This window comes from Macrobrachium rosenbergii, chromosome 21, assembly GCF_040412425.1.
Source record: "Macrobrachium rosenbergii isolate ZJJX-2024 chromosome 21, ASM4041242v1, whole genome shotgun sequence".
NCBI lineage: Eukaryota > Metazoa > Arthropoda > Malacostraca > Decapoda > Palaemonidae > Macrobrachium > Macrobrachium rosenbergii.
In genome coordinates, this window is record NC_089761.1 from 49,279,273 (window position 1) to 49,289,945 (window position 10,673).

Consider the following 10,673-nt stretch of genomic DNA (forward strand, 5'->3'; position numbering starts at 1 on the left):
CCACTGAAACATCACCAGCAGTATGTCAACGCCTCCCTTTGTTTTTCCAATATCCTTCACCACTGATAGAGGGGCTGGCATTCTTCGACAATTTCCTCATGGATTTGTTGCTCTAATGTGCGCTATACTAGTTATGGGTAAATTCATTCATGGGAGCCAAAATATATGTGTTTTACTCTAAGGTTATGAAAATTATAAGGACTGTATATCATTGAAAATAGAATAAATACACTTAAAACGAATACCAAACCTTTCAGTAATTTCCTCAAGCGAAGTTAATTTATCCGGCCTCTCTTTTTCGGCTGATTCATCACTTGATGACTAAGGTCCGATCTTACTTCTCTTAACATGAACCTTTGCACAGAACTTTAGACCCTCTGCGCGTTCTTTCTCTGAACGTTGCGTAGGTCGTCTCTGCTCTAATAAAGGAGATCCGTGGCACGGGCAGCGAGCATATAAAGAAATGCTCGATTTCTCACTATTTATTCCACATGAAATAATTTATATTTAATAATTCGCGTGGAAAGGTGTCAGAGGTTCTTCTATTTTCAGTTTCCTTCCTTTTAAAACAAAGATGAAACAACATACGTAGAAGGACACGTGTTCAGAGGTGGACTCAGCTGCAGTGCTCCTTTGTGAGATTTTCAATGAGACGCACGGATTTGCGCAGTGTCTGAATGTTTGTGATATTATTTTCGTGATTTTTACTTATGGTCGTAGATTCGAGCGTTTATGTAACGCCAGATTGCCCTGTCAATCAATCAATCCATTATTGGGATGTTGCAAAGGAAGTAATTCGAAAAGCATACAGGAGAGTTCGAGCTGCAACCTGTTGTAAAATGGATTGGCGGGAACATGGTGTGACAACACAGGCATCACCTAAAATGTTTGCTGTCACGTTTAATTATTGTAAACATTCGTTGAATGCACAGGAATATTGCAGTGCCTTAGAGAGGGAGAGAGAGAGAGAGAGAGAGAGAGAGAGAGAGAGAGAGAGAGAGCAAAAGAGATGACAAAGAAAGCGAGGCACATGGCCTAAGGGAAATGTACCCAGCGATGTAGCATGTGAAATATGAAAACTATTTTGTCGTTGTCATAGTGATTTGCAGTCGGTGGGAGCAGCCGTTGGGAAATGCGTAATCAAATCCCCTCTGCACGCGACAGGGGAAACAAAGAAAGCTTATGTGACATATGATCTTTAATTTAGTGTTGTGCTTTATTGACCACGATAGTTCAAGAAGCTGACAAAGAGTCTGCTGGGCGTTTTTTTTATTTTTATATCGGTTTTGTCATATTATGTCAAATAAGATAGACATATCTCTGTTGTCTGTTATTTAGTACGGGGTTTTGATAAAAAATGGAATTAAAAATGCCGTTTCATTTATTCGTTATTTTGAACAAAGACTAAAGTGCTTGATTAAGCCTAGTTTTCTTTCCGGAATTTAAATAATGGAGCATGTCCCGTGATTTTGAATTTGCACATGAATGGGGAAAGATCACTGGGTAATGCGAAAGACTCGCATGTTAAAATGCCTTTGTGACTAAAATTTTGTTGGAATGGTTGTCCGAAGTTCAGAACCAAAACAAGCCATCACGGAGTCATAGAAAACGGAAATGTCGTTTTCTTTCCGTCTTTGCTTTGTAAATAAGCCCTTGAAAATAATTTGCAATAATCAATAGGCATGGCTTATTTATTTCAGCATGGGCAGTTGTGCAGCGAATGTGTACAAATTCAAATATCGTAAACTTAAAGTAATAGTGGGAAATAAGAAGAACAAATGTTAGACTTTCTTCGTAATCCTATAGCGCTTTAAACAAAGAAAATTGAATGGTCACATGGTTTATCGTATCACCATACTGAGTTACTATCCTTTGTCTGTCAATTGCAATATAGAAATCTGCTTGTGGCCGGAGGAAATTATTTAGTATTATGACAGGTTTCCGCATTAAACGAGCCTGAGATAGATACATATATTGACTTCCAAAATAATTATTTGTACTCATCTTTAGAAGAAAAATGCGGTTGCCATATTGATCTATAATCTCACAACTATATTAAATGAACAAAAACTAATGGAAACAAGTGCATATTATGTTGAAAATTTCCAGGACGAAGAACAAAAGAAGATGGCGTTTCAAACGCTCTACCTTGCGAAGCTCGGTTGGAGGGTACACATTCTTTCTTTTGCCAGAATTTGTTAGCCTTAGCTTAAAATCTCTTGAAAATAATATGAAAATAAAAATTTTTGATCATGCCGGTGAATCCAATGCTTGCAATTTAAAAAATGACGAAAATATAATAATTACAGCTTCGGTTCATCCTAGTTCGGCGAACGTCGCAGACTGTCAGAGTCAGTATGTGATGGTAGTGAGGAGGAAGAGGTTGTGCTAGCGAGTGTATGTGTTAATTTTAGTGTAAATATTGGACTATATGTTGAGTTCTAAGGAATTATTAAGTATTTGTGCCTAAAAACAATGGGATTATGTATCTACCAATGGTTATGCCTGCTAGTCACGTTCTGGCTGAAAGTAGAAGGTAAGGACTTGATTTTTATTGTTGATGCCGTTGTCCTCCTACCCCTCCCGCAATCCTCCTTCCCCCTCCATCATGAGGAGGATGGAGGGCTCCTCTGTTGGGCATAGTTTTCCTTCAATGCCTTCCTTCACTCTGGCTTCAGTCAGTGACCTCCCTATAAACCCCCAATATGCCTTGTTACATGCCGTTCCGGAGGTTTTCCACCACCTATGCCTAAACTTTGGGTCGAGCCTTTGAGAAACGAGAAGTCTTTTGTTCCAGGGCGAAGAAGCTGCGATGTTTAAAGGCACACCGTCGTTGTGCTGTCATCGATTTTCATTCTTTTTAAGTGGAAGGCTGTGTTTTAAAGAGTTTTATGGCATTTTCGCCCTGTGAAATGTGCCTCTTTGTTATGCCGTAGTTTCAGGGCTACGATGTGAAACAGCAAGTTTAGCTGAGGCGATTTAAAGATGCCCTGCTTATAGCAAGAACAAGGTAAACAGGGCTAGGCCTAGCCAGTAGCGTATGTTATCAGGTTATGTCAGTTTGAATAACCTAGTTTTCGTAGTCTCTCCTTGCGTGAATAATTTTATTAATGCAAGGCCCACAGCAGCAAGACGTGAATACGACGTATATTGGAGATAACCTCAGCGTAGCCTTCTTACAAAGTAGCGTACTCGAAGGTTTACCCTCTATATTATGCTCTGTTCAGTGGTAGGTGTAGCAGATGATTATTTGGGTGTTATTAAACTCGGAAGTAAACAGTATGTCGTTTGGGAGATCGTAGCTGCACGTTAAGAGCATTCCATCTTGAAATAATTCAGAGGTAGCCAAGATTTCCAATAAAAACCTTTTCTTCTCTTATTTTATAGGCTGTTATCCAAGAGTCCTAGACTGAGACGAGGCTAGAATGGAGTTGAAATTAAATTTTATACTTAAAGGCAGATTTGCTTAGTTAATAAGATTATGGTGAATAATCAGTGAGTTAAGGCCCCATAATTTTTGGTAAAATTTTCCAGTTTTACCATTATTGGGAGCAGTATGGATATTTAGATTTTTGTGTGCTTTTAATTCATTTGATTCTGGATTTTACAGGAAATTCGTAGTGAACACTCAACCTGACCTAGCCTAGAATGTCATAATGTATAGGCTATGGCAGAGGTATAGACAGGGGTGTACAGCCTTGCCCATCCTAGATCATTAGATTATATAATACCTCTTACAGTATAAAGCACCATTCCAGATGGAAATTGATAGAAGTTTTATGAGGTACGGTAACAGTGCCGATTTCAGTTATCAACAGCTTGTATAATTTCATTTGAGCTGTTGAACCCAATAGTGTAACTTAAATTACGATGGGTCTTATTTGTTTATGCTATGATAGTGGAAGAGACAAAATTGAATTTCCTACTTTTTGTTGGAATCATAATCCAAATGATCAAAGCATTTTTATTTAATTTACTGTCGACACAAGAATTAAAGTTTCATGGTTAAACAGAGACAAAAGACTGAAAAAATTAGATGACTAATTCAGGAATTCAAAAAACGTTATGACTGCAACGCCACTTAGACAAAACAAAGTGAGTCACATATATAATTGGTTAAGACAAAACAAAGTGAGTCACATATATAATTGGTTAAGACAAAACAAAGTGAGTCACATGATTGGTTAAGTAATGAATAAGTTAGGCAGAACATTTACCAAATTCTTATCTTATTGTTGTCATTTTGAAGGTGATAGACAGAGAGCAGCTATTAGGCTGAACTACAGATTGAAAAGCACTCGGAAATATACATGGTGTCATTTGTAAACAAAAAGAGGTATAATTTCATTATCCTACAATTATCTTGGTAATTCTTAAATTAGTGCTAGAATATCACTTACAAGTGGTTAACTTGTGCCAGTGGCCTATGTAAAAGCAGGATTATTGTGAATTTATGTATTTCTTGAAAATTTTGTGAGAAGTGTCAAAATAAGGAATTTCAGTTTAGACATTACTGTAGTACCCTAGGCTACTAGATATAAGATTTCATAGTGTTCTAAGTTATTTCGGTAATAGACGAAACTTACATTAATCAGATCAAAGAATTAATTTGGTAGCACATTAACCAAGGCCCCTTTATCTTACTTGGATCTTTTAGGTTAAGTCCAAGTTACGGATTGGTGGACAATGTCCTGTTATGGGTCAGATTTGGAAGTACTCTGTACCAAATAGTAAGCCAGTTGCTGAATTTCTGCAGTAAATGTTTTGTGTACTGTATTAAGTGGAACCTATGGCCGTCTTCTTATGTATTGCTCAAGTACATGTGGTTTTTAGCTTTTGATTAGGAAATACAGTGGATATATTTTTATTCTTACCAGTACTAATTTTAACTTTACAAGGTGTTCTTTGTTAAACTGTTCTAATGATTATTTAATATGGGTTTTACTTACATTCTCCTGGGCATGTTATAATTACAATTTTATAGTAAAGGCTTTCGTAGAAAGTTTAGATTTTTAACAGAGAGCCTCTCAGCTAAACAGATTCCTCAAGGGTCTGGCCATCTGATAATTAGCAGAGTTCAGCTTGCGTTTGAACATTTTCAAGTTACCCCATTAAATCCAAAAAAATGTAATTTCTAGCCCAAGCTATTCTTTACTAAATATTTAAGAGCTTTACCAAAAAAATTATCGCAATTTAAAAGGTAGATTAGCAGAATATGCAGTACTTGAAATAATTGAGGTGTGCTACTAATGAAATGTAACTGATAAATTAGCTTTGTTAAAGATATGTAGGCCTATTGCCATGTGTATTGTATCATTGAGGTAATTTATCAGTACAGCACCAGTGTTTTTACGTATGGTTTTCTGTTTTTTCTTCTTTCTTTTATCTTGGCCTATCAAGTCCAAGTTTGAATTTGCATCCTAACTCTTACTTTTGAGGACTTCTCACTCATGAGCGTCATCATGAGCCTACTTGCATTTATCCACTTTCCATGTGTGGAGATCTGGTTAGTTATCTCCATTCTCTTGTATTTATTTTCTGCACAAGTTTCCGTATGGTTCAGACCTCGTATGCCCCCTCAACAGTTTTATGGGCCATTAAACTGGTTGACATTTTGCAACTTTTATATCCCGTTGTGGCTGAACTATCTCGGTCTGTGTTCATTCTATGAACATCACATAGGCCTATTTGTAATTAAGATCCCTTCCCCCCTCTAGTTAATTCCATCTATGATATTTGCCATTTTGTTGTCACAATTCTGGTATTTTGTCTGTTTAGTGATCATTTCTAAAAAGCATATTGAGTACTGGTTGTAAAGTCACATCCAAAATTTTGGTTTTATTCTGCTGCATTCAATCTATATGAACTATTATTCATCCTGTTTCAGTATTTTTGATCTTCTATTTTAATACTTACATACGATACCCTAGAATCCCTCTGCTGGATCATCCAAGACCTTTTCATTCACCTTAACATAGTCATCAGCCTTTTCTCTTCTCCAGTGACTCTTCTTATACTTGCTTGTAGCCTCCAGTGCCAAGTGACACAAATGATATCTGTGAAATTGTACCACTCATGACTTTCCTACGCTTTAGTGTACACAAATCTTCACTATTTCCAACCTCCATTCTCGTAGTTTTAATAATTCTCATGCAATTCTGTGTGCCCTTGGAGGCCTCTGTCACACTATCACTTACTATTTTTCAAGGGGTTGTGCAAAAGACATGTCCAAGTCATCTCTAACTCCTTTTTATCATTAGCCTAACTCATCAACATATGGAACTTCCATAATTTCCAATTTGGCATTACTGTATTTATAACTGTCCTGCTATCCAAGTAGGCCTACTAGTGGTGTTCTTAAAACTTTATTTTTTAATTGGCAAAGTCTTTCTATGTATTTTCATTGTCATGAGATTTTTTTATGTCCAGATAGTAATACAAATCATAAGAGACTTGAAGGTAATCTTACTTTTGCATGAAATCTCAGTGTTTTTTTATAAATCTTTTATGTCCAGATAGTAATACAAATCATAAGAGACTTGAAGGTAATCTTACTTTTGCATGAAATCTCAGTGTTTGATTTTCAAATATTTTTCAGCCTTTTATTCTTTCCTTAAATCCCAACTCTAGCAAACATGTACCAGTACTGGATAATATTTTTCCTAAATATTTTGAAAGATTTAACTTCATTAATCCTTTCCTCATCTAGCCTAATGTTATTTCATCCCATTGTCATCTAGTCTGTTCTAATTACTTTTTAGGACTTATTTTGAGTTCTCTGTCTCTGGATGTATGATGCACTCATTTAAGCAAGCTTTGTAGCATTGTGGTGTTTTAATCATTAAAGGGCCATATTGTTTACAGTTTAAAACTGCATCATTGCATATTCTAAATCTGTCAAGTTTCAGTCGTCATTTCAAACTCAACCACCTCTTCCTTCTCTCACCACCTTTTTCATTGTACTGTACTGTACATGCTATTATCAAAAATGGTAATTGTTTAGTTGTCCAAATGAAGTACACATATATATACATACAGAATGCTTAGCCTAGTTGTTGCTTGATTGTAAAACTTGCTACATTGTGGCATAATTTTGAAATTAGCTTCAGTTTATTTTCCTTGGAAGGCGAAGGTACCGTTATGTTTGCCAATGGTATTTTTTATCTTTATGATTACTAATTTTTTGTCATATTTCGTCAGTTGATGTATAGTATGAATATATAATACTATACAGCATTTGAATTCTCTATCCTACATATTGCTACAACAAGTAGTAAACTTTTATAATCTGTAATAATCTTTAGGTGTACCTACAGGTTGCACCATAACCCAATTTTTATATGAATCGTTGCATAGAATTAAGACCACCACCCAAAAATGTTCTGTTTTGTATACTGCATTCCATGAGTTTTATTTATCAAGGAACTTCAGTAGTACCTTTATTGCTGCCTCTGTACAAAGAGCTAGTTCATCTAACCTGCGTTACAGGGCATTAATATCCATATTTTGTTGGTGTTTCATTATCACACAGTACAGTGCAAGCTGTTGGTCATTCCATTTACTGTATAACTGTGAAATATTCTTACTGGTTTTGTTTTTGAGGCTGATGCTTAGATCTAGTTGCTCTGCAAAGGAAGTACGTACAGTGGGAGCAAAGTTTGAGATCACCTACAGTATTGAAGAAAGTCATAAAGTATATAGGCTAATGATTTTGCTTGCCTTTAGCATCTTAGGAATACCCCTTGAATAGTATGCTACTTACTAATCTGTGCCAGATATCTGTCGATGCTAGCAGCAGTCATTCATTTTTCCAGTGTAGGGAAATTAGCCTAATAATTATAGCAAGAGTTGCGTCACGGGCTCAATACCATAATTTTGTTCTCTGTCAATTATACTAGTCAAGAAACCAAATAAGGATGGATTTCAGACCACAGCTGGGCCTACTCACGCCTTACTATTTTTTTTAAGTTTAAAGACAATCTGGAAAATGAAAGAAAACCTAAACACACTAAAAAACAATAAAAGGTGGTTCTTTATAGTTGTGGCAGTTAAAATACTCTGTATGTGCAGTAAAGTTATAACTTTATCTACAGTCTTCTGTTCTTTGTAATCCCCATTGCTCTTAAATGCACCATTGTAAGCTACCATACATCAAAGTTGTTTTTACAGAAAGGATTTCCACATTGCAGCACACTCAGTGGTTCCCTGTAACTATCATGAAGGCTGTATCCTTAGAAGCACAAGGATTATTGGAGATGATTTTGTGCAGGCTATAAAGATTGTATGTGAATACACTTCAGCAGAATAATTATCTCAGAACATGATTACAGTGCAGGTTATGAAGACAGCATATACTTTCCAAACTTCCAGGCATTGCAGCCATATTCACTGCAGAACAGTCAGCTATTGTCCTAAGCTTTTGTACTTACAAGCATATGAAAGGATAAGAAATCTCCTTTATTCAGAACCTGAAGCTATTTGGAGTCTTGGAATCAGCTAAATATCTTTCATCAGTTGATTCAGAAGGCTCAGAAACAGCCTTTTTCGTCTGTCACGTCAATTTACGTCCATCCATTTCTGTTAAGTTCCTGATCCTTAAGGGATTCTGGGAAACGATTGGTAGACAGAGTAGTTAAATCTATGTGGGCCACAGATTTTTAGAACAAACATTGGGACATGATGTGGTATATATATCACCAAAGGTATTTTGACCAATGGCAAATTTACATTGTGGATCAGTTCATTGAAGATATTTTTTGGGGTGATGAGGGTTGGAGACACCAACATTCTCTTTTATAGTCATTTGGAGTTTTCATAGGTAGGCTAAATAGAAATTTTCTTTTAATCTTCATTTTTCTTTATTATTAACCCATCTTCTTTATTAGGATTTTAAGCTGATTGTCTATTCATTTGAATACCTTATACATAAGTCATCTTATTGTGGCCCTGATTGGACTTCTTGTGCCCACATTATTCATCCAGTTAGTTAAAGATTAACTTTCCAGCAATCTTAGAGGACACTGGAAAGATAGGGATTGACCAGTATTTATTGCAGTCCTCACTTATCCAACCCTGTTGAGTAGGAATTATACTGTATATACATAGCCTAATTTCGAATTTTAACATAAGGATAATTTGTCTCGAAAAAGATAAAAAATATTCTTAATATGGGAGAAAAGACCAAAATATCTTTTTGAAAATAATAGGAAAACCAGGTCCTTTTTATTCTCTATGACCAGATTTTGAAAGGGTCTCCTTAACAGTTGAAATTGAGAACTTAAGAGGTCCAAACCAGAGCAGGCTGACATGAATCTCACTTCTTTGTCTGTAATTTAACTTTTATTGTATTTATCATAACTTTTTCTCTATTTCTTTATGTAATTTATTCTTCTCAGTTTCTTTTCCATAGTGCTGTAACTGCTTTCCCAAGTGGGGGCCCGTAGACTTGTAGCATTCTGTATTTCCAACTAGGTTTGCAGCTTGTAATGATATAAATCCAGTTCTCGTCCATCTCAACTGTCTAGGTTATCAAGGTTTTGAAAGTCCTTTGATTGAAAAGCAAATTTAGTGAGCAGTAGCATAGTTAGTTTAGCTTCAAAGGACCTATGTCCCTTAGGCCTATACCATGATTATAATGTCCGTTCTAATGATAATGTTAATATTGACGAGGCAAAATTAGAAAATGTAGAGTAACCTTTTGTTTACAAGGCCAGCTCAGCCTGTAGCCTACCTTACACTGCGTCCGTAATCACTGCAGAGCTGACGGCTTAGTGCAGGTTTTGGACCTTGTGTACAAATCTTAGATGGTACTAGACTGTTCAGATTCCAGCAATGTCAGGCTTTTCAGTCTTTTCTCCATAATGCTCAAAAAGAGTATTTTTCTGTCTTTCGCTGCTTGCAGTGTATCTATTTCAGGTTGGTGGAAGAGAAGTCATTCAAGCAAACAGAGGTGGTGTTAGCAGTTAGCCAACAAGATTTTGGACTAATCAGACGACTTCAGACCACCCAAGATGATTGGAATTTTTAATATAATGTGTATATATATATATATATATATATATATATATATATATATATATATATATATATATATATATATATATATATATATATATATATATATATATATATATATATATATATATATATATATATATATATATATATATATATATAATATTATATATATATATAGATAGATAGATATGAGATTCTTTATTCAACTTTCATCTTACTAATTTTTAAATGGTTTCATCAGTCTGTTCAACTTATTTACATTTCACACAGTTAAGTCTCATTGTAGTAATTTTTGGCTCTCCTGGCCCCAGTGTCTGTAGTAACTAACCAGAGCCCTGTTAATCTCGTGGTTTGTGAAAAAGTGACATATTATTGAGGAAAAGCAGGTAACGAGGCTCAGAAGTGTAGGCTGTGCATATTTATAATATAGCTGTTATCATTGTAGTCTTTATGATATACTGTTTAAGAGAAATAAGTGGTCAGTGTCAAAATTAAAGATTTGAAGTTTGATTCCCAGATTCATGTAATATTATTTCGCAAAATGAGAAAATTTTCCGTGGCCGTGCATGCAAACCTCATACGGTACTTAAAGGATATGGTTTTTTTACTTCATTTTTCTCTTCTTATAAAGTTCTGCTTTATCAGCAGTTTTAAAG